The following is a 24,105-nucleotide window of genomic DNA, read 5'->3' as shown; positions in this document are numbered from 1 at the left end:
TTTACTCTGTTTGTCAAAAAAGTAGCTGATTAATTATAAAACTCTAGCAGGACAAATTCATCCAGTTCTCTCATATATTAGAAGTAATGGCTAAGATTATGTTTTGTAAAGCCAAAACAGCTTTGACGTTTGACTCTTGGCCATCAAAGTATGATCAGTTCATGCTTGAATCCAAGTGAATATTTGGCCCAAATTTGAGGAAATTCCCATAATGCATTCATTCAATCATTGAAGTCACAGAGACCTTGATCTTATTACAGTTATAACGATTTTCGATGCACCTTTTTCCCCCATTCAGGATTTTCTTCTCCCTGTGTGGCTACTTCATACTTTTAAATGAGGTATATTTGTCAGTATCTATAAATTCAAGTAATCAAACAAATTTGCCTCCATTATCTTTTGTGTCAAAACCACTGAATGATCCAACATATTTTCTACCAAGATTTCCAGGTTAAAAGCAATACTTTTCAAAAATATGTTTCTTTATTAACAGTACAAAAAAAAAAAAACTATGGTGGAATGATGTCCACATTTTTTTCAAATGATTTCTGTACTAGTCTAATTTAAATAATAACAATAATAATAATTGCTTATTTAGTTTTTCTGGTCTCTCAAATGCTCCCCAGGAACCCACTCAAACTCCCAGGGCCTCCCCACACATGCTTCTGTAGAAAACTGTAGAAAACAGCTAATTCAATCTGAACCAACACAAAAGCTAGCTTATTCAGTCATAATAAATGATATCCAAACAAAATCCTCAATGAGCAGCATAAATCCCATAACAAACTAAAGATTTCACTATCCACAATCAAAATATGCATCACTAGGGCGTCTCAAAAATCACTTTTCTCTTTAGATCATGGTGTTATTTAAACCAGTTAATCTCCCACATGATAATAGCCCCCCCCCCCAAAAAAAATTTCAGCAAAATCCGTCAACGTTTGACCCCCCCACCACCACCACAAAGTATGAAGGGCCCATCAAAAAACGTAAAAAAATGCAGTTTTTAAATGCATTACCATGCTTAATGGATACTAAAGTGCATACTGACCATTGCTATGGATTACTCTCATCACACATGAAGTAAAGACATCCATACTGCATCACATGTGGTATCTGACTGAGTCTCTTGTGGTACTAATGCTGTACTTCCACTGCGTGGAACCAGCTCGGTTCGGCTCGGTATTCCTGGAGACCGTTTCCATTACAGGATACTACTGACTTTACAGTACCTGGATGTCATAGCGATGTAGCACGTTACTTCCTTGTCGTCTGCTCAGAGAGTTGCTGAAAACTCGCTCATTGTGTGTTGTCTTGTCTGAATTTTTACGTTGACCACCAAAGGCTGAATCTCCCCAACCGACCATGGTGTAGTTTTGGGTTGTTGTCATGTGGATTAATGTACCGCTATATTTACTGTCAACTTCCGCATCTGTTTTTTGTAAAACGGCGGGTCACAGAGAAATCTGTGTGACCAATCAGTGGTCTGCAGTGTTATATGCCACGGTTTAGTATCGCTTAGAACCTCAGCGGAGGTGATACCAAAAAACTAGTACCGGGTACCAGATTCCAGGTCCTTTTCGATAATGAAAACACAAAAAAGCTGAGTCGAGTCCAGTCGAGCCGGTACCACGCAGTGGAAATGCGGCATAAGTCTCTTTGATAAAGAAGTACCAATAGAAACCAAAGCAGCCATGGCAAGACAACTGCAGGCCAACTCCAAACCTGCAGTATTCACTAGAGGAAAGCCCACCTTTCCTACACAGAAGTTCCTGCATGGACAGCAGCCTGACCTGGATGATCTTGTGGGACCCCAGTCCAGTCCTGGCTGATATTTGACCTTCTAAGCATGGATGGGGAGTGGCTGGAAGCACCCCAGAGCATTAGGAGGAAGAGCCACAGTACAGAGAAATGAGGGCTATTGTCTCAGAGCTATCTGTCGTTAACGATGCTGCAGAAAGAGGTGTTACAGACATCCAAGATTATACCAATGCAGCCATGGAGGGTGTCCATAGAGGGAACATCATCTTAGTGTCTGTTTCCCACAGAATCAAGCTACTAGAGTTTCTCAAGAAGAAAATGGAAGAGAAACTATAGAGCGAGTAATATCTGAATAAACTGTGGAATGCACATGTATAAAGGTATGCCCAGGTTATCAGAACTATGTCATCATTAAAGTCTTTGATTTATGCATTTAGCCTTATTATTTAAGTGTTCAGCTATATTTGTCTTTAACTAAAACCTGTATTTTGCTGAAAAGGGGGTTAAGAAAATAGACGTTGTGTTCAACTAGATTTACTGTTCTGAACTTCTTTCTATTTCAAGTTTTTAGCCTATAATTGAGTTATTTTATCTTAAAATCACCTTATTTTCACTTATATATCACCTGATACAATAACCGATGAAGTTGATATTACAGGGATGCTGTAAAATACCAGAAAAAGCAATTTGTGGACGATTAAGACCTCATTACATGTGATTTTCTGGGTTAAAATGAGTGTTTTTGGCGTTTTTTGACTGGCCCTTCATACTTAGTGGTGGTGGCGGGGGGGTCAAACATGGACGGATTTTGCTGAAATTTGTTTGGGGGGCTGTTATCATGTCGAAGATTAACTGGTTTAAATAACACCGTGATCTGAAGAGAAAAATGATTTTTGAGATGCCCTAATGCATCACGTCTGAGTTATCCTACATGCTTACCTCAGTGATTCTACTACTTTGATTTTTGGTCTTATTGTTCAGTTTGGGAACTGCTTTCTGGGTGAAATACTTTTGGTTCAGAAGTATCTGTGTTCCGGCGTCTGCATCAGAGCACAAAAGCCCTGCATCCAAATGCTAGCTTTTAAACCTGCTGGGTGAATGTCACTCTGTAACTGTAGCCAAACAGAGTTGGTTTTACTGTGTTCCCCCTGGTCCGTTCTTTAAGGCGTCTGAGCAGCATGCGCCACTTTTATTTTCCTGCCATGCGCTGCGGTTGTGTTCCTGTCATTTAGGCTAGTAATTATGAAAAGTAATTGTTTCTGAAAATTTATGAATTGTTATTGAATCATCATGTCTCGCATCGCGATGAATCTAATAATCGATGTATTGGCACACCCCTAACATTTAGGCTGCCCTTTAAAATATTTTTAATCTGTCTTTCTGTGTATAAATACAAAATTAGCTTTCAGTTGCTCACATGGCAATTATGCATGTCGATCACTGCTCATTTCTGCCAAATGGATTAATTATTTACTCTTTATCAAAATTAAAGCAGGTAGAATATGTCAATATTGGCATCAGTTACTGCTTTACACTGTGGAAATGAATTTACAGTATTTGGATGTGACCCCTCAGGCTTAGAGTGTAGACGTCTAGAAACCTGATACCTCCATATGTACTGTATCATTAAATGTGTCGACAGTAGATTATTTTTACTGCGATAAGACATTAGAGGCACTGTTGAAATGTGTTGCATTGTCATGGTTGGATATCCTCTCAGAGTTGACCTGGGTGGCTTTCCGTCAGGGATGCAGACAGCTGGGAGCTCAGTTAAAGTGCCTTTAAGTCTATTAGCGAGGATAATCCTTGGGGGGAGAGTTGCAGTAGACAGGAGGAGCAACCACAGCGGTCTGTCAATTCACTTTCCTCACTTTTGTCATGTGACTGTCCCTTCATCCAGCCGGTAGCTCTCAAACACATGGACACCATATGCTTTCTTCATTCCTCGTCGGTAGGAAAGCTAGCCTCCCTAGACATGACTTAAATAAGAGAGGAAATTGACAAAAAAAAGACATGGCCTCAAAGTTTTACCTCTTTGGATGGTGTCTGAAGTGCATCAGAGGAGAGAAGAGAACAGGCACGCTTCATTTGTTTTTTTGTTTTGTTCCTCTGCTATTTGACAAATTTGCTTTGTATTTTGTACCTCACAATTGTTTTCTCACGTTTGTTGCTTTCTTTACACTTTCTCTAGCCTCCCACCTTCCACCTCCACGGCCCCTGGCTCATTTGGTGGCTCAGCAGGACTTCAAAGGGGAAGGTCTGTGGAGCGGAAGATAACGCTGTAGCCCTGAGCACCAACCAGCCTCCCTCAGCTGACAGGTTAGACCCCTTCTATGTCTCTCAGGAATCCATTTGTGCCACTTCTGTTATTTTTGCTGATGTTTTGGTGATGTTTTTTTGTTCTTCTGCTACACCCCTTGGGCTTCAAGTTCTATTGTTGTTTAGAGCCCCAGGCTGAAATGTACTCTTGAATTGCATTGTCACTTTGCAGGATTTGTATTTGGCACGGGGACACATTTCATGTTCAGTAAGCTCTGTGTTGAAAACTAAATAACTGATATCCATGTTTAATACATGTATGAATAGGTCTCAGTAAGTGCTTTCATGTGACATGTTACAATTTACAAAAAAAATATTTTGGGGTAAAAATGCTTAATTTACTGCTGTGTGATACAGGGACTCATAATGAACATCTTTTTTTTTCACTTTCCGCAAATATACAAAACATGCTGTTCTCATAAGAGATTGATACTAAATGAAACACAGGGCTTTAGCTATGATGTTAATCTGGTGATCAATATTGGACAAAAATATTTAAACGATAAGTTTTTATGAGCACAAATATGTTGTGACACAGGGACAGTAGTTCATACCTTTGTTCAGTAATCATAATAAAAGACTTTTCTGGAACTAAAACACTACAAATATGCTAATAAACTTTTATTTAACATACATATTTCAACTGAAGTAATGTATACAGCTAATAGAGCATATTTTACAAATAATTTGATTGTACATAACCTTTCTATATTCTTGTACCGTTGAATAATTAGTTCCTACAGATTCACAGACTTAAAATATTATACAAGCAAGAAAAAATATTATTAAAGTTAATAGCGGATCTACATATTTTTGTCCTTTTTAGGTTTTATTTTATGTTGATTATATCTGTTTTTCTACAAGTGATACTGAAATTTTGTAAACAGTTCTATAAAACAGACTTCTTAAGCTTAAAAAATGAGCCCTTTTGAGAAATGATAGGTGAAACTTTAATTTTTGACTCGGATGTTCACATTTGCTTGATCTGGCCCATTTGTGGAGCTTTTAAAAGATGAAATGCAGGAGCAGCTTTTTGGTGTTTTGTTTATAGGAGTAATAGGCTATTGTGTTTGTCTTGGATCAAATGAAAGTGAAATTAAGTCTCTTAAAATAAGGGATATGCTCTGATGTTTGCATCTCAGTTTCAAAGCCTAGATCTTTTGCTGCCTGTAAAGACATTTACTTGTCTCATTACATGTTTTTGTTTCTATTAATTTGTCTTGTTTCCTCTTTGTAATAACATTAGCTACATAAAAGCCAATTTTTATCTTTGCACTTATTGATATTTTACACTTATGTTCCATTGTTTAATGGTTTGATAGGAAATTGATTAGAACCAAAAATATTACCTTAAGTAGTTCAATATCTGTCATGTAGCACAAAGGATGACCAGTACTGTGGATCTGTGTTAGCCTGCAGATGTAGTTTCTCTATTACTCAAAGTCTGGCATCTTTTGGCTTATCAGGGTTTCCATGGCAGCTGCACGTTGGTGCTCAGGTTCAACATGATTTCCTCTGAGATAAGTCACCTCTCACTTTGCTCTCCAGGAACGTCTTTGTCCATCTGTGGATTTTCTTGTCACATTCCATCTCTGGTGATACATGCCTTTTATCCAAGCATGTTTTTCATATAATGGGGAGGCAAGACAATGTTTTCAAGTTCACTGACATTGTGTGAAAGAAAAATGGCACTTCATGTCAAACATAATGATGAATGCATGTTTATGAACTTACATGCAACATTAAATGACAGCTCAATTAAGTACCGCGCTTACTGGCAATTACAGGAGTTAATGAATCCTGTCAGTTGAGTTATCTGTATTTCATATGCATTTCTTTTGTGGTTTACATGATGGCATACGCAATCCAGTGCATATCCAGTTACTTGTCAGCTTCTTATTGCTTATTATTGGTAACAGATGAAAACCTATTTGCAGTATTTGTGTTTGAGGCCACCATATTTCGCTGTGAAAGCATCAGAACAAGCTATTACTCCACCACAGTTACGTGGTAAAACACATCTATGTGGTCAGCGTTTTGAAGTTTTTGTTTTGAACCACGCGACGTGGTGGTGCAGCAAGAAGGTCCTGGGTTCGATTCCAACACCAGTCAATGGACGTGGGACCTTTCTGTGTGGAGTTTGTATGTTCTCCCCATGTCTGTGTGGGTTCTCTCCAGGTACTCCGGCTTCCTCCCACCATCCAAAGACATGCACTGATAGGTTAATGGGTTAATCTAAATTGCCCATAGGTGTGAATGTGAGAGTGATTGTTTGTCTCTATATGTCAACCCTGATGAACTGGCAACTCGTACAGGGTGTACCCCACCTTTGCCCATAAGTAGCTGGGATAGGCTCTAGTGACCCCCGTGACCCTAGTGAGGATAAAGCGGGTTCAGAAAATGAATGAATGGAATGAATGAATATTTTGCACCAAATTTGTTGAAACATTTTACTTTGGTATGTAGGTTGAATGTTAGTGAGCTGAGGTTAAGAAATTGTCCAAAGCAATTTTTCAATCCTAACAATATAAGGACACAATTGAGGAAGTCAGATTTCAGCAGATGTTTCACCAGCTTCTGTCCAGTAGACCTCTGGATAGATCTAACTTACTTGGTCTAGAAATGTTGTGAAGTTGAAGGAAGAAGCTGTTGAGAAGGTGGGGTCATAGAGGAAATGAGGCTGCATTCCAGCAGTGATTTATGAAGTGTCTTTCATTCTCATTCTCTCCATACTGTTTGCTAGTTTGCAGCTGGTCCAGTCTGTTCCTGACTTAAGTCGGGTTAGACCCATCCCAGTGGACACATTAAAAGGAAGTCATTAGTTTATAATGTTTGATGTTTGTGGTAAGCTAAGTGAATGTGGCAGCTGAGGAAGACTTACCTGTGGCTTGTAAATCCAGTTCTTTTTTTTCCCATTTTAAACCCCTTATTTTTATTCTTGACACATACTCTTCCCTGCAGAGGCTTGTATATTTCCCTCACAGGACCCCTCATTCTGACGCTGTGGTTTTCATTCACCAAATATTCTGAATCAATGTCCTTTGTGGCCTGCAGAGTTAGAACTTGAAGTAAATACTGACAAACTACAGAATGAGTCACTTCTTAAGCCTAGCTCCCATTTGACCAGACAAGGCCTGTTTTATTATTAATCTGTAAGAGATTCCAGCATTGTGTGAGAACATGACAGCCAGAAAGGCCACAAAGGTCACACCTGCAGCAAGAATTAAAGACCGTCTTGTTACACATCTTGGGAATGTTTGACTGTGTTGGAATAAGAGTGTAGAGTAAAAACAAAAACTCTTTGCTATTGTTTGCTATTGCATTTTGTTTGGTAAGGTTTTTTATTTAACATATTTCATCATTAAAGTATTGTGTCATCTTTGACAAAAATGACTAAATTGCATTACTAAATAAAGGCACATATAAAAGCATTTTCAAATATGTGTTCAACTTCACCTTCCCTTCCTGTTCAAGGAGGACACATTTTAGACCAGGACACAGATTCTATTCACTGATGTCTGGTGCGTAGCCCAGTACTTCTCTCTTATATTTTTACCAGAGATACTCTCACTGAACCAAGGCCAGGAAACACTGCTCTGGCATTCCTCCATGTGGCCCAGACTGAAGCTGCAGGCATCCATAACCTCTAAGCGTGCCTCACAGAGAGCAGTTAGTCTTTCCTAGAAAGATCAGAGTTATCTGCCTGATACTGAGGTTGAAAAGTGGCTTAGTTTGCATCTGAATAAATGGTAGGTTAAGTTTTAATTTCCAGACAGGCTAAGAGGAAAACAGCTTTTTTGGGCTGTACAAAGTAATGTCTAGAATAAGACCAAAGATTTTATTAAGAAGGGGCTGACCTAGGATTGGGTAATATAATAATTATCATGATACTAATGTATGTGACACCGCAGTGTATCATTTTATTTTTTCCTTACAGATCAGCAGCTATGATTTTACCTCACAAAATTATTTAAACTGTCAAATAATTTTTTTTTGAGATTTTACGCATGATGAAGAAATATTTTTATAGTTCTACTAATTGTAGTAGTTAGTAAGTAGTAATAACTAAATGTTCTGCCTAGATTTGTGAAAATTTGTAACCGTAAAAAGCATAAAGAGTGAGCTTTTAAGTTATTTTCATTTTGTTTTGTCGTTTACACATTTTTGACAACTACAAGTAACTGTCAGATTTCTTCCATATTCACTCAGGACTCTGGGCTCTAAACCTGAAGAAATGCTGACTTGACATTCATTGTGAGAAATATTTATAGACACTTTGTATATATAGGTGAACACAACAGGTTAAGTGTGAAAGGACCTGAGACCACGCATCAAGTCCAATTATCATCTTTGTCAGTGTGTAATCTCTCACCACATCCTGAAACATCCACCACTAGCTTTGTGCAACCTCATTATGTAATGAACCTAAAGCTTCTGTGCAATACAGATTCTTCCTCTTGTTATAAATATAGCCTACATGCTCCAGCATCCTGAATTGCAAGGTTTTCTTTCCGTCACCCATCCTCCTGTCTCACGGTTATCAAATGTCAAACAGCTGGATCTGCTGTCTGGGCATCTGTTCATTTCCCACAACTCCAAGTCCATATCCAGTTTTGTTTACATCAACTCTGAAATCCTGTTCTCTCTACACAAGCCACCTCCTCGATGCTGCTGGGGAGTTTAGTGGCCTTAATTATGGTGGTAGACAGTTGCTCAAAACCAACAGCTCCCTTTCCCATATTAAAACACGTTATCTGTGCTTTTAGCTGTTGTGCAAATTGTACTCTGGGGTGCAGGAAGAGGCTAATCACAGTTGAACAGTGTGTGCTGTGTGGAATTTAGGTTGAGAATTTCAACATTTGACATATGGATTGCATTAGGCGGATTGCAGGAAATAATGAGACAGGTGAACTAGTAGCTAATTAAAGCCTCTGGTTTGAAATACTAAGAATGCATATACAGTATGATACCTAGAACTGCACAATTTATCAACCAGTTTATAACTGTAGTGTCTGCCTGTGCAGTTACATGATCTGTATAGTATGTATTACTGTGTTGGACTAGTTTGACTGATTACGAATTATCTAATACAGTAATATAAGCTACAGCAACAAAAGGGGCTAAATGTATGGGCAAAATCTGAAAGTTGAGTGTTAAAATAAACACATTATAAATAAGAGTAATATAGTCTAATTATGCATTAATAAGTCAGTTACTTGCATAGATTAACTGTCTGTATGGATAGCAACTTACATGATCAACCTCTGTTTTTTGGGGCATCAGTAGTCGCTATTACATTGACCCTCAAGTTGCGCGAATATAACTTGCACGCAAAAATTTACCTAATGGAAATCTGCAATTTTGCCAGAACTCTCATTTTTCAATTACAAGTTTTTGCACTGGCAAGAGGTGTTTTTTCGGGTATAGCGCAATTGGTATATCACGCAAAACTGCAATGGAAAGAACTTTTTCCACAAATAGAGACATATGAATAACAAAAAAGGATGTTGACAGACGTTGCAACAAGCTAAGAAAAAGACTTTTAAAAGAAACATGGTACGGTATGTGTGGACACACCAGGAAACCGAATCAATTTTTAATTCAGCAGGGGATATAGGGGTAATATATGATAATAATGAATACATCTGTATATCAATGCGATATTTACGTTTGTCGCCATGTTTATGGAATGACTTCTCGTGTCATCTCGTGATAATAAATAAACGAATCATCGCATTTGTGATTTAATGGAAAAACTAACATTACACACTTCTATTTTTTCGACATTTAGTAAATATCAGAAATGTTTTGCGCGTATGTCCAATGAAAAAACAACTAGTCATACAATTAGTGGAGGGAGGGAAAACAAAGGCATGAAATTAGAGAAATGGAATATTATTTTCTTATTCATTCACATCAGTTATATTAGATTTATGTCATTCAGATCTAACCCACTTTTACACATTTCAAACTAAGCAAATATTATCAAATTAACACATAAACGAAATGCATAAAAACACACTTAAAATGTCATCATGAGTATTCTGTTAAATAAAACACTTAAATGTAATTGTGAACATCGCAGCTAGAGTCTGGTGGTTCAGATTTGATGGTTTCATGCTCTGTTGTGTGAGCACTTTGCTACACATCCCACACTGGGGTTTTAGTCACTTTTATTCTCAACGTAGCCTATATAAATCCAAATTTAACATAATTATATATTAAACTGAAAAGGTCACCTTCCGATCACGGTTTGGTTTGCTTTACCACGACACAATATAAACGTCAGACGTCAGATAGTCAACATACTTGACTCCAAAGATTTTTTAGTTTACAGTGAGGTAAAAGACATGGGTGCAGCAGATTTTCACTTCTAAAAAGCTGATATTCATGACTACTCAAAATATATCCATGACAAGTGATAAAAAGTGATGTTGGTTTTCATGAACACATGAATCCACTGTTTTCATAATCTAAAACCTTAAAACTCATTGACCTCGTGGAGTTCAAAACTATTCAAATAATGTTTAAAGCAAAGAATAACTTACTGCCGGGCAATTTTCAAGAAATGTTTTGTGAAAGAGAGAGAGGTTATGATTTACGGGGAAAATTAAGTTCAAAGATTTATAACGTGCACACTACATTAAAAATTTTCTGTATCACCATCTGTGGAGGAAAACTGTCGAAGAAATTGTGTGTGAAGATGAAACAAACATCAAACATAATTCAGTTTAAAAAAATATAAAAAGAATTGATTCTTGTGAGGTACAGTATTTAATAATGACAATGAGGGCTGTTTGTTTATGGATAATGTATTGATAAATATGCTGTAATTATTGAAGAAAATTGAGTGTGTTTGTATGACTGTACTACCATGATCATATTGTTGTGTATAATTCAATTACTGCATTATATATTTTTTGTGAATTCAGAAAAATATATTGCTAGATTGAAGTTAGTGATAAAGGTATAAAAGCACTTGAGGGGTAGGATTGAATAAGTTTATACTTCTTCCTACTCCTTTTCGACCATGCAAAATTCAGACTTGCACGTACTTGAAGATAGATTGTTCATTTAAATGTTATTTTGTTTTTGTCTTAATTTACTTTGTTGTGTTTTATTTTGTTTCTTTGCATGTTCGAAATAAAAAAAAAAACAAAAAAAAAAAACTTTGTCTCTTGTAAAGTTGCTAACAAGCAGGAGGTTAATGCAGAGTGCTGTGAACCAGATTGCCAGCAGCTGCCTCATGTTCACTTCCCATCACACACAGACTGTGAGAGGGAGAGCTGACACATCTGTGCTGGTGACTCACTGTTACATGCTGATGCAGGTGTTATATGTTGTGCCAGGTTGTTGAATTGTTCCGTTGTAGTTTCTTTGGCAAACCTCTTTAAGACCTTGTGAGTTTTGTCTGGGATTCAGAGGAATAATGAAGATGTTCCAGCATTCTTATCTGGGTCCTCTCCTGCTCTATTCCTTTCTCTTCGTGTTTTCCAGACAGCCCCATGTTTTTAAAAAAAACTCTTTTCAAGCTTTTGCTGCTGCTTTAGTGACACCTTTTTCACTTTTTGTCGACAGGAAAGAAGAGTTAAACCCAGAGAGGAGAAGAAGCAGTTTTGGCCTGAAGAAAGACAGACAGAGAGAACTGTAAGTAAACAAGGTCAGGAAGTTTTTGTGTAGATGTGTTCACTGGTGCTTATCACATACTGTAGGTTTACTCACATGACTAGTGCAGGGTGTTTTAGACACTTAAGCAATTGTAAAATGTCTTAGATTCAATACTATGAACATTTGACAAACACAAACATTTTATCCAACTTCTTTTACCCATGTTTTAGGTTATTAATACAGGATGCTTGCACAGGTCTTGAAACGCTGTTTTCCTTGAAAGATCTTGAAAAGTCTGGAATTTTGCGTGAAAGTCTTAGTAAAGTATGGAAAAAAGTTTCATAGTCGAATTTTAGAGTATGTTCAAAGGCACATGATCTTGTAAGATAAGAAGTATATGAGGAAAGCATATAAAAAAGTGAATATGATTTCACTAAATGGTTGGTACTGGAATGATCGCCAGTCGAGGTTGTCATTCCTCATGTGTCTGAATCTGGGAATTAAACATTAAACTTGTGGGAAATAAACCACCACACACTCTGTGAGAAGACATGACATTCATCCATCTGTACATTCATACTTTTATACCTCTGGCTGTGCTGTAGTGAAACTTCTATGTGTGATATCCGTACAGTTTTGTGATTTTCATATGTTTTGAAAATGTTTCTGTCAGTAAAACATAATTTACCCACACTACACACAACAGGTACAATCTCAACCAAAAACGTCAGCATATAAGCGCATAAAGTCGAGGTCTTGGAGGGGGATGGGGGTAGCAGTTTTGAAAAAGTCTGGAATTTTTATTTGGATGAAGAGCAAGCACCCTGTAATAAGATAAGCCCTTCGGTTGGAAAATCAAAAATTTTTTTTTGTGTCTTTTACTCCATGCTTGCATTTACCTTTTGGTAAAATGTAGATAAAGCTAACTTAGTCAAATACAAGTATTCCTTGCAAATAAATGAAGAAAACCTACCTCTGCACAAAAACATATACCTCTTAATATTTTCCTCCTAACAGCTACAGAGGAACATATTTGTCTTGTTTAGGATGATGAATATGTAGATTATTTTTATTAATTGTTTGGAAAATGGTGAAAAATATCAACTAGTATTTCCCAAAGTCCTAGATGAAGTCCTTAAACGTGCACTTTACTGTCATAGAGGACTTATAAATATCCAAATTTAGTAAGCTGGAATGACCCAAATGGATTAGCTGATTATTAGAGCAGTTGTTAATGGTTGATTTAGTCACTGAATCTCTGATTGGTCTAAAGCTCATGATTAATTTTGGTTAAAATGATCTCAAAGGTCTTGAGGTGCTGAATTTTAGCTTCTAATACATGTGGACACCTCTTTGTGAAAATTACCTTGGAATACGAAAGATAAGACTGTGGATGCGTTTGGAGATGAGCAAAGAACCCAAACCTCTTCTTTGTGAGTCATTGAGTATCTGAATATTTATTTCCGACATCTGAGCATCTTTGTTTGCCTGTTGAATCATTCATCAGTCTTAGTTATTTACTGTAGATCCACATCATGTTAGTGAGTACAATCTGGAATAAAAAAATCCAAGTAATGAACAGAGATGTTGCAAAAAAGTACCAGTTTCTCCACCACCTGGCAAATGCCCAAAGAGGGCAGTATTTTTACAGATGTATGTCACCGTTGGTCACACTGACACAGTTTTATAGGCTTAAGTGTGTTTTCTATCGGTCTTGTTGATCGCTGAAGGGGTATTAGCTTGAACTCCGCTGTTTCCTAGCAACACATCTCCCATAAAAAAGGATCTGTTATCATTTGCAATCCGTCACCAATTTTATTCTATAGGAAACCCTCCTCGAAGTCGAATTTAGACGCGGCTCCACAGGACACGGTCACATTAGTAAACTGAGATGGGGTGAAAATATGAGACACTGTGCATTTGTGAGTTCCACTGAGATCCATTTTTTTTTTTTATGACGATGACTTCATGTTCAACACTGAATTAAAAGCTAATAAATCCGCAAGGAATCTAAAGGGCACACAAGTGTATTTGCAATTTGTTCCCGTTTGTGTGTTTAGACTTGGAATAGCCCAGAGCAGTGTGACCAAAAGTTTTGTAATACTGTATTTTGTAAGACTTGATGGTTTATTTGCAGCTTATTCTAATGCCATGAGCACATACAATAAGGAAACTCAATAAAAACCGATCTGTGACGAGTTTGCAAGGTTGATTATTTTAGGGTTAATTTGCTTCACAAAAAGATCTAGTGTAAGAGACGGAAAGTAACGGTGTAATATAATCTACCAACCAAGTGAGCTATATACTGTACCTCTTGCATAGCCAGTTCTTTCTCCACCGTTGCCTAGTGCCAGTGCTGGAGTCAAGTCAGGCACCATGCTCTATAATTCTTTAATAGGGGAGAAAACCTCTCTGGGTTGTGTTTCTTAAAATGAATCATACTCATCCTGGGTGGTGTTAAGAGCAGGATGCAGCAACAGTGCCTTTGAAAAATATTGATAGGGAGAAGTCGTTCTGGTAAACATTTGCCATTTTTCCTCATAACAATAATTAGCTTGATAAATATAATCTTTATTTTTCAATTTTAAAGCTAATTTTTGTTTGAGTAAAATGATAAAAATGAATAAATATAAAAATGTAACCAAGCATTTGCAGTATAAACCCTTCACATCAGAACCGATTCACATTGTCTCTGTCTCTGAGGATGTGCGAGGTGTGTGTGTGTAGTGGAATGAAACACAGTGAGGTCACATGGGGCAAGAAAACGATGGCTGTAGAGGATGTGTAGAAGGCCCCACCCTGTGTTTCATTGTCAGTTTCTCAGGCAGGATGCAGACCTTTCACACTTGCACATGAGACACGGTGGAAGTTGTTCAAGTTGTTATGAACAAACAGGAGGTGAATGTACTCCAAAGCATTTGAGGTGTGTTTTGAAATTTGTGGAAGTGGGTGTTAGTGTATGGAAGCGGGAAACGGTATTGTGAGACTAAAAATATTTGTTTATTTTTCAGGTTGCTGCTGTATTGCTGAAAAATGAACTGTTTTTATCTTGTATAGTGTATCTGAAGGTGTGTGGACATTCAGCTAAAGATGTTTATGGTGTATCTGTAGTGCAGAGCTGAGAGGGGGATTCTTCCTCAAAGCTATGAGTGCGATGCGAGTGTTGAATTTTTCATATAACCACATGCTGGTAAATTAAAGGTAAAGTGATAGCACATAGCAGTGTCTTGCTTGGCTTGCTGCTGCATTTTTAAAGTGTGGACGGCACTCAAATGTCAAAATGTTAACACTGTCTTTCCCTAAAACTGTTACCCTTGTCTCCGGGACCAGATGTAGGAAATTTGATATGAGGAAAATAAATAATTCAGGTGGATGGTTTGGGATAGAATTTATCATCCAAGTGCAACTTTCCTCTTTGTGTCCCTGTGCTGTGTCTTTGTGCTCATGTATGCTTGATATGGTGACATCTGGTGAAACTGGAAAAGCAAATGTAATTGTTTCGCAAGTACACTCTATATAAACATTTACATTTCTGTTTGTGTTCCATTTCATGTAAAGCTGTGGGTTGTTTCATTAAGGATATTTTTATTCCTCCTAAAGCTGTCTTAGTATATGGAGTCTGTGTATAGCAGCAATAATTGAGCAATATACCACATCTCTTTTCATACTGAAACCAAATAATTTAAATATTTCCCTGTCAAGGAACTGTGCATGCCTCTGCCTGTTATCTCCTTCAGAAAGAGATTTTACTCCTTAGGTTGTACATAAAAAATAAATAAGTTACACTGAAAAGATGACTATGTACTGCAGAATTCCTGTAGAAGTGCATTGCTGTCATTTCCTGAAAAGGTCCTTCGAATCTGAATGCGAAACTGCTTCCTAAGCAGACTGTTGAAAGGGACTGAGATTTAGCTGTCTTCTGTGTCACTCCTTAATCAGTCCCACACCTCTCACCCACTCATTCTTTGTAAATAATTCAGGACAGCCCTTTGCCTGCACTACAGAAGAGAATTCACACAATTGATAATTGCAGATAGCAAAGGACACCAAAAAGTGCTGATGATGCACATTACAGAAGTTGAGGAAAGTCTGAATAACTTTGACTATAGCTGTATTCTATCTGCGTACATTTAGACATATGTATCTAGTAAAGCATTTTTTGTATATTTCTGATAATTTCCCACACATAAGAGAAAGTTTTCTGACCTAAAGTTTGTAGTACATAAAAACTGAATGAGGTGCTCCGTGCAAGGACTATTAACAACTTGTCAGTGTTTGCACCACGGAGCAAGTTCTGCAGCTCAAAAGTGAAACCAGTATGGGAGTATCTTTCAATGTACTATCACTCATAGGAACTCGTTGGTCGCTTAAATTGAAGTCTGTATAATAAGTGCATTTATTATACTATATTAAGTCACTTCACATTCTGTTTATTGAATAAAACTTAGATTTTTGTCACACAGGCAGCTTTACTATAGTTCTGGGTAGGGCTGCACAATTCTGGCAAAAAATAAAATCCTGATTTTTTTTTTTCCTCTAAAAACTAGATTTTTCAATTTCGATTTTTGGGTAAAACTACAAAAGACAACAGAAGTCGCATGTTGTTTTCGTGAGCAGCCCACAATGCAAGCCACTGCTCCCTACCTCAAATCTGTGATGGTATCATGTGATGAACCCACAGAAGTTTTTTTTTTCTTCATTAAATCTTTATTGAATGAAGTAGAGTATACAAACAATGTATACAACAAGAAAATAACATAACAAGTTTGCCAGGGGGAATGCACTACAATACAGTGTCCAAATCAGAGCAAATACTGATGGTTTTTAGAACCCGGACCCAGATCGGAAGAAGACAGTATGGTACGGATCCGGGACAACGCAAGATGAGTGATCCCCATGCACTTATATTTCAATTGCGGGATCCGTGCGTGAAGCCACAGCTTACATTGCTACAAGTACTGCGGGCTCATTAACAGATTTAACGTCCATGGTTATTAGACAGACTTCTGTGAAAGACCGCTCTCACAGATAGGAGAAAAAGCCCATGGTAGCCCGCAGGCGCGCGGTCCGGAGGCACGTGGCTGGGAGGCATGAGAAAGATGAAATCGATTTGACGATTTCTCTTTTTTAAAAATCGTCCTAATTAAAAAAAAAAAGATTTCGATTTAAAATCAATTAATCATGCAGCCCTAGTTCTGGGTGCGAACTCACACAAACAAGACTGTTTTTAATATAAAGTTTTGAAGTTTTCTAAACTAGTGCTTAGCATTAGCACATCACTTCTTTTGTCTCCCCAGCTCCAGCATTCAGTTCTTAAATGGTCACTTGTGGTTTCAAAAAGCCAAACTGTTGAAGGCCACAATGCAAGCTCCCGACTTTAAAGTGGCAGTCTAAAGCCTATTGTCCATGTCATGGTGGCTCTGCCTACTTCTTCAATACTGTCTATGGTTTGTACCATAGCAACAATCACTATGTGACCTGATATGGTCAGCATTAAAAGGAGCTGTGACCCACTGAAGGTCTCTGTGGGTCAGTGGAACTTGTCAGTCATACTTGCTCCAGGCTATAGTTCAGTGTGTAATTGATGGCGATCTAATGACAGTAATGGTGTATACTGGAATATTAATAGCGATGTTTTCATCATTGTATAATCACCTGAAAATAAGAATTGTAAAATGAGCAGTTTGTGGCTACAGAGGGAGCTGGTCCCCTTAACAGAGTCTCCCATGTTTCTACTGTATCTCAGAACAAGAGACTTGTTGTTTTCTGTTTCACAACAGATGGTATCCAGCATTAAGGTGCCTTACTGTCTATGCCACTGTGTTTTAGTCTTTATCCCCTTAAATAGAAACAAACACTGACACTAATGAGGTGATTTTTTTTTTTTTCTTTCAGGTGAGTGATTATTTCACAGTGAACTTTTTGATGTTTGTAAGCAGACATGTTCTGTTTTCTTCAGATAATATCAATTGCGCCAATGACATGATGATGACTACGAAGAAGAGCAAAATAAGTAACTTTCAGCTTGAAGTATGATTAAAGAAATACAGTGTAGTGGTATCAGATATCTAAAAAAAAATGTTGACTTGATTATTAAACTTGGCACTGAAACTCAGGGATCACTGCTGTAATTAGGTTTGGAGAGAACTGTATAATTCCCTTTTATGACTTTTATCATTTGACCTCAAAAGATTCTGATGGGATGTAAATTTAGAAGTGTATCAATGAAAGGTGATTTTGTAGCATTTTTGTGCAGTATTGTCGTAGTTTTTTTTTTTTTTTTTGAGTCACACCACATCTCAACCATAATGACAATGATATGCTACCATGACACTGCTAATGCCTCTGAAGTTACTGTGAGGCTGCAAATACTAAGAAATTACCCACAATTATCTGTCTCTCCAAAGATTACTTGCATCACTGCTTGAATTTTCTGTCTTTGCCCACTAGAGTGCAGCCTTATCAGAGAAAATGGTCTGCAATGTTTGCAATGTCCTTTTTAAACATGCCTTATAAAATTTGCCACTTGATATCCAGGACAAACACGTACGACTTCCAACATAGATGGCTGCTCTGTAGCTTGAAATATAGATTCAGTAAAGTTTTGAGTGTAATTACAACCATTGTTGGTCTAATTTAATGCTTATAGTCACACAACCACAGCTTGTTTCAGGTTTATTAGACAGATGTCCTTTTTGCTACACTTTTTACATGACATTACAGCATGAAATTAAAGAAATTCTAAATTAAAAACAAATGGGGTAAATCTATGTATATGCTCTATAGAAAATACTTAGCCTATATAACAGATATCATTAGAATGAGTTGTTAAAGTATATTTTATGCTTTTTCAGTTTGATTAAATGCTAGATATTATTATTACTCTAATATTGCAGTGTTGCATATTACACCAATAAGTGATAAAGAAGAGAAGGGAAACCAATCACCAAGCAGTATGAGACATTCTGGGAAGAAAGTGTGAAGTGATTTTACACAGCTGAAGTCATAATAATAATAATAATAATTCATAGTGTGTAATAAAATGTTTTTCGGTGATGAAGAAGAACTACAGGAGGCACTGTGGCAAGATGGCAAATAATGAAATCAGTATGTTTAATTTAGGAATGTTTTAATGGAAGTTTTTTTTTATTCAAACATTTTAAATTGCTGAGCAAAAGTCATGGAGTTGTACAAAATAATATTATAAATTACATTTCTTCTGATTATTTTAAGAGATAGATGCAAATAATTTCTTTTTCTTTTAGTTTTTCAGTCCTCATAGTCCTCATCTCTGATAAACATGTTAGTGCTCTGAGGTTTTATAACACTCCTTCCTCCCACTGATGTAGCAGTTTGTCATATTTCACTCCAGCCATACCCCTGACAAACCAAGACCCATTTTTAAAGCCCACAAAATTCCCTTATGTGAGTAGAGTGCACCTGAATGCAACTTAAACACACTTGCACTAAATTCAAATATTTTCATCATTACTGTTGAGTTAGAACTTCAATAAAGTTGCTAATTAAAGATGGTAGATGTGTTATCTTTGTAATGGGTGCTATTAGTGGATGATTATTTTGACAGTGTGTGGTGTACTGATGCCATATTTGGGTCTACACTGGAAAATGAGTCGACATGACACAGCTCTCTTTGTGCAGCACAGTGCTTTTCTGTGATTAGATTAGAACGCCTATTATCATGCTGAAGATGGTCTGCTTCAGTTTGTGGTTCAAGCACAAAACACAGTCATTGGGCTGTTTTTGTCATTCTTTTGAATGCCAAATATGTAAGCTGAGTAATGCCTGAGGGCCGTCATTAAACCTTTTTTTGTGGCTTCTTCTTTTTAACAGACATTGGTGCAATATAGTAGATATGAATCTTGTGAACTCGATCATTTTTACCAGCAGTAATACTAATTCTTAGTTAAATACAAAGCCAGTCATAGGACAATAAAATGCCGTAGTTGTGATAATTGTATGAATTGATATTTTACATTCTGTACTTAACCTGAAACATACTCATACATCATTTGTCCATATCATTCATCTACCCTCAGCATTTAAAGCCTAAGAGTGTAGCTAAGGTTTGGTTAGGTTTAGGCCTCATTTGGTTTAGGAAAGGATCATGGTTGGAGGTCAGCATTGTTTCATCATCCAAAACTTCATACCCCAAGCTCCTCCCAGTGTGGCTTTCCTCATCTTGGCTTTTCAGTAACTGACTTTGCTCATTCCAACCAGTCGTCCAAACTGACTGACAAGGTACAGTGTGTTGCCTCTGTCCAAATCTTGTCTAATGGCTAATATCAGCATTTTAGGAGTGAGTGCACTTATATGCTAGAGAAATTACACAAAATTGTGGATGCAGAGAGTAAGATATGACGCAAGTGCAGTGGTGTAGTGGTTTACACTTTTACCTCACATCAAGAAGGTTCTGGAGCATTTGTTGAGTTTACCTGTTCTCTCCCCTGGGTCTTCTGGTCCCCCCCATTGAAACCAGCTACATATGGGATAATTCTCCAGTCGGTGCCCCTGAACATGGTACTGATGAATATCTGGAGTGGACCTCCAAGTGACTTCAATGGCAGCTCTTAATGTGTATTAGAATGTGTAAAATACAGATACCGAATTTCCCTGTGAAGATTGTAAAATGAGTGAATCTTTAGCATAACATTGGTTTAGTAAAGAGTCACGCTAAGAAAAGTAAGAACATTAGGCAATTGCAATACATATGGGCAGCCATGGCTCAGTTGGTAGAGCGGGTCGTCCAATAACCGAAGGGTTGGCGGTTCGAATCCCGCTCTGTCCATGTGCTGTTGTGTCCTTGGGCAAGACACTCTCACCCTCCTTGCCTCCAGTGCTGCTACTCACACTGGTGTATGAATGTGTGTGAATATTTGGTGGTGGTCGGAGGGGCCGTAAGTGCAGATAGGCAGCCACGCTTCTGTCAGTCTGCCCCAGGGCAGCTGTGGCTACATATGTAGTTTACCACCACCAAAGGGAGAATGTGAGAGCGAATGAATAATGGATCCATTGTGTGCGCTTTGAGTATGCGTTCATAGAAAAGAGCTATGTAAATCTAATCCATTATTATCGTTATTATTACATTAGTGTATAAAAAGTATTTTGTTTTGATAAGTGGAGACAAACGGTGGTCTCCTGTGCTCAGGTTTTGTTACTGTGCAATATCCACCCTGACCTTTGGCGGAAGCTGGCTTCCCTAGCAGTTGATCACTAATGTTAGGCTTCAAACTGGATTTACTGACTTACCAGTCCAAAAATGGTCACTCTAGATTTTTGCAGGTAATTTGATGATCAACTTCACATTTGGTGGTTAATTGCTTTAACCTTGCTGTGAAATTCATCAAGCTTTCTCAGCCCTTTCCTGCTGTAAAATACTGATTTTATGTCTGTCTTTGAAAAGGCACTCAGTTGATAACAACCTCTGAGTTAGCAATTACACAGAAAATAGCAAGTTCTCTGGCAAGCTGGAGAATTTTCCCCTGATCCAGAATGATAATGTATTCAGCCAGACCTCCAGGGCTGGCACGGTGCTAAATGACAACACCAGGCGACTCTGGACCATCCTTGTATTATATCATTCATGTCATAATAACATTATTTGGAGGCAACTGCTAGATGTCGGTTCACAATAAGATGTACCGATGGGTTGTAAGGAACTCAAACAAAGAGGATATGCTCCTAGCATCACATTTATTCAGTTAATGATTTGTTGATTATCCTTTTTTGGCATTTTTTTTTTTGTAGAAAGTCAAGTTCACATTTGACAGTATCAGATAATGAGTCAAGTTTATCCCATGCTAGATCAACTGCCCCCTGCCCTCTCCGCTGGGTTTAATACACTCCCTATTGCTGCTGCATGTAAGCTTTGTGTCTTTATGTCTTGCTCTGTGCTTTGGTGCAGTGAGTCTCCGCTTTATGGATCAATACTCAAGCAGCGAGCTGACACAGTGAAAAGCAATATTCATAAATAATGAACAGGGCACCCTTTCACCCGGCTGTGTCTTTTTTCTAGGCTAAGAAAAGAACAAAACAGACAGAAGCATTTTTTTGCTTATGGAGCATTTTGACTTAAGGTAAATCATTTTGTCATTGCTTTAATGTGAGCTATTGTACTCTATTAATGGGAGGCTGAACTTTTTAAACACTGTGTTCTTGTTTTACTTTGACACGCATATGCTTTTCTGTGGAGATTGTTTCAGACTGTAGATAGGGGTTTGTCGTCTTCCATTTCTCTCCTGGTGTGCTGTTTGTTCCAAAGTGATGGCAACCTGGTGTTTCAGGAAATCTCTTTTGCAATGAATCACAGTGAGGTGTCACCTTTAGTAGCACTCCTGTCAACAGCAAAAAGATGTGCCAATGAGTGAGCACTGAAAGCAACTTTAAGTGCTCCATTATTACCCTCTCCACCACTTTTTATGTATGGTGCAATTGCCAATCGGTCACAGCAGCACACAAAAGCATGATGCACTTTACTCAAATCAATGGACGGAGCAATAATGGTTTTTGTACCATCCACCTGGAAAGAGACTAACGACAGTCAGTTTTGGAGTAGGTCTCTTGGGACATTTAAACCAGCCGGTATGTTGAATTTGGAGGCAGGTGGTTCTATGAATGTGCATTTTAATTCACCTCTTAAATCAGAACCAAAATACACAATGACTGTTTTTTTTTCTGTCTGATTATGTGAATATACATTTGTGAATAATAGTTATGACTTGGCTGAGGAGGAGTTAAAGTATACAGTGGACCCTGACTAATCATATTCTAATCATATTCTTTCATGACATTTAGGTTCACAAGCCTGAACATGTGGCAAATGAAGAATACAGAATTCATGCAAAGCTAATTAAACAGATTGGATCTGTCTATTGTGAACTTGGGACAGGAGGTACAACCACCTCTGAGATAGTAGTTTCACTGAAAATATCTTTTAGTTGCTATTTGTGGAAGTGACAGTTGTGGTTTGAAAATATTAATCGTAATGAATTAAGTTATTCATTTGAAATCGTCTGAGCACCAGTGTAAATGTTCCACAGAGAGAGTGGGTTGCTTGTAGCATTAATTTTGACCAGTGAGTGTTTTTAAGTCTGTTTATAGTGAATGTGAGTTACACCGCCAAAAGTGTATTAGCCCTTTTTGACCTGAGACTGCGTTCAGCCTCCCAGCAAGAAAATAAAATCACGGTGATGGAAAATAAGTTCAGTGCATTCTCAGCAGACCATCTTAACTGTAGAAGTGCAGTTGTCGTGGAATTGCAAAAATGATTCTGAGGGCAATTGACTACATGAAGTATATTAAAGATATTTGAAATTTCAACATTACTGGATGGGGTGTATTAACAATTACATCATTACAAGTTTTTATGTGATCTCTTTCTGAAAAACTGCATACTCATGGTAACTATGGTGCAAAATGTTACACCAGCTTGTCTCTTTCACTTATGTATATTTTGTAAGAGAAACTGACTGGTAAATCACAAATATATTGTCAGCATATACATGTTTGATGTATTGGCACAGATAAGTAAACCTTTTACATTTTGTACACAGCAAATACTGAAAAAAGATGCTTATTTTGTATATTTCCTTATGTTTGTCGTTTGGTAAATCATTATTAGATCATTATTTGTAATAAATAAGCTTTACCTTTGAGGCCACCACCGTCAGAGTCATGTTGGGTAACACAGTTTATTGGTGAACTGCCACTTATTTTGCTGTGGTTAAATGTATTGGTCATAAGTCTTTGATAACCACATTTGAGTGTTCAATGAAATTAAAAGAAAGGCTGCTATATTAAAGTTCTTCACTCCTTAATATGGGCATACTGTCAGTACTCAGAATGCTGTATCAGTCAGATATTACTTCATAATAAAGGTAACAAAGAGGTTATTTAACAATATGAGTAGTTACTATTAATAGCAGGCGGCTGCTGTTTCCTTTACAGGGTGCCATTGCTAATTTTTGCCCATCTTTTTTTTTCTTGCCATTATTGGTGCCCCTCTTTGTAAGTCTCTCTCTCAAGGCCTCTCAGCTTCATCATCTTTGGTAATTATGATTGTCTGAGCTGAATGATTTTCACATTGTCATGGCACGCTGTCAGACTTATCATATTAAACATCTGTGAAGTGTTGAACAGTAGTTGTGCAGCCTTTTTGAAGCTGGAACAGATGTTGATACACAAGGGAATCAAAAAGAATGCACTCACCTGAACTGGGACTTAGACATGCAGACTGTGCACCCTTTATAATGCAATGTTCTATGAAAATAATCTTTTTAACTAGAAACAACTCTAATGGAGCTCATTTATCATTATTTTTTGTAAGAGAGACTGTTGGATTATGGGAATTTTTCCCCATGAATTCTTTCGTGTCTATTTTATTTGGCTGATTTTTACAGC

General features: G+C 37.5%; 1 protein-coding gene across 3 annotated transcripts in view; it reads left to right on the top strand.

Moving 5' to 3' along the window:
- Positions 1-24,105, top strand: part of fbxw7 (F-box and WD repeat domain containing 7) — a 151,729-nt gene that overhangs the window by 12,249 nt on the left and 115,375 nt on the right. Inside the window, exons 1-3 of one of the 3 annotated variants that reach the window (XM_030141081.1) lie at positions 3,626-3,712; positions 3,953-4,080; positions 11,659-11,727. The gene's annotated coding sequence lies outside the window, so the exon portion shown is untranslated. Of the gene's footprint in view, positions 1-3,625; positions 3,713-3,952; positions 4,081-11,658; positions 11,728-21,721; positions 21,783-24,105 lie in introns of those variants that run through there. The other 2 variants (XM_030141074.1, XM_030141090.1) reach the window with 2 other exon arrangements.

Source organism: Sphaeramia orbicularis, chromosome 1, assembly GCF_902148855.1.
Source record: "Sphaeramia orbicularis chromosome 1, fSphaOr1.1, whole genome shotgun sequence".
Lineage (NCBI taxonomy): Eukaryota > Metazoa > Chordata > Actinopteri > Kurtiformes > Apogonidae > Sphaeramia > Sphaeramia orbicularis.
Note: the sequence above shows the minus strand (reverse complement) of the source record. Positions and strands in the feature narration are given on the sequence as shown.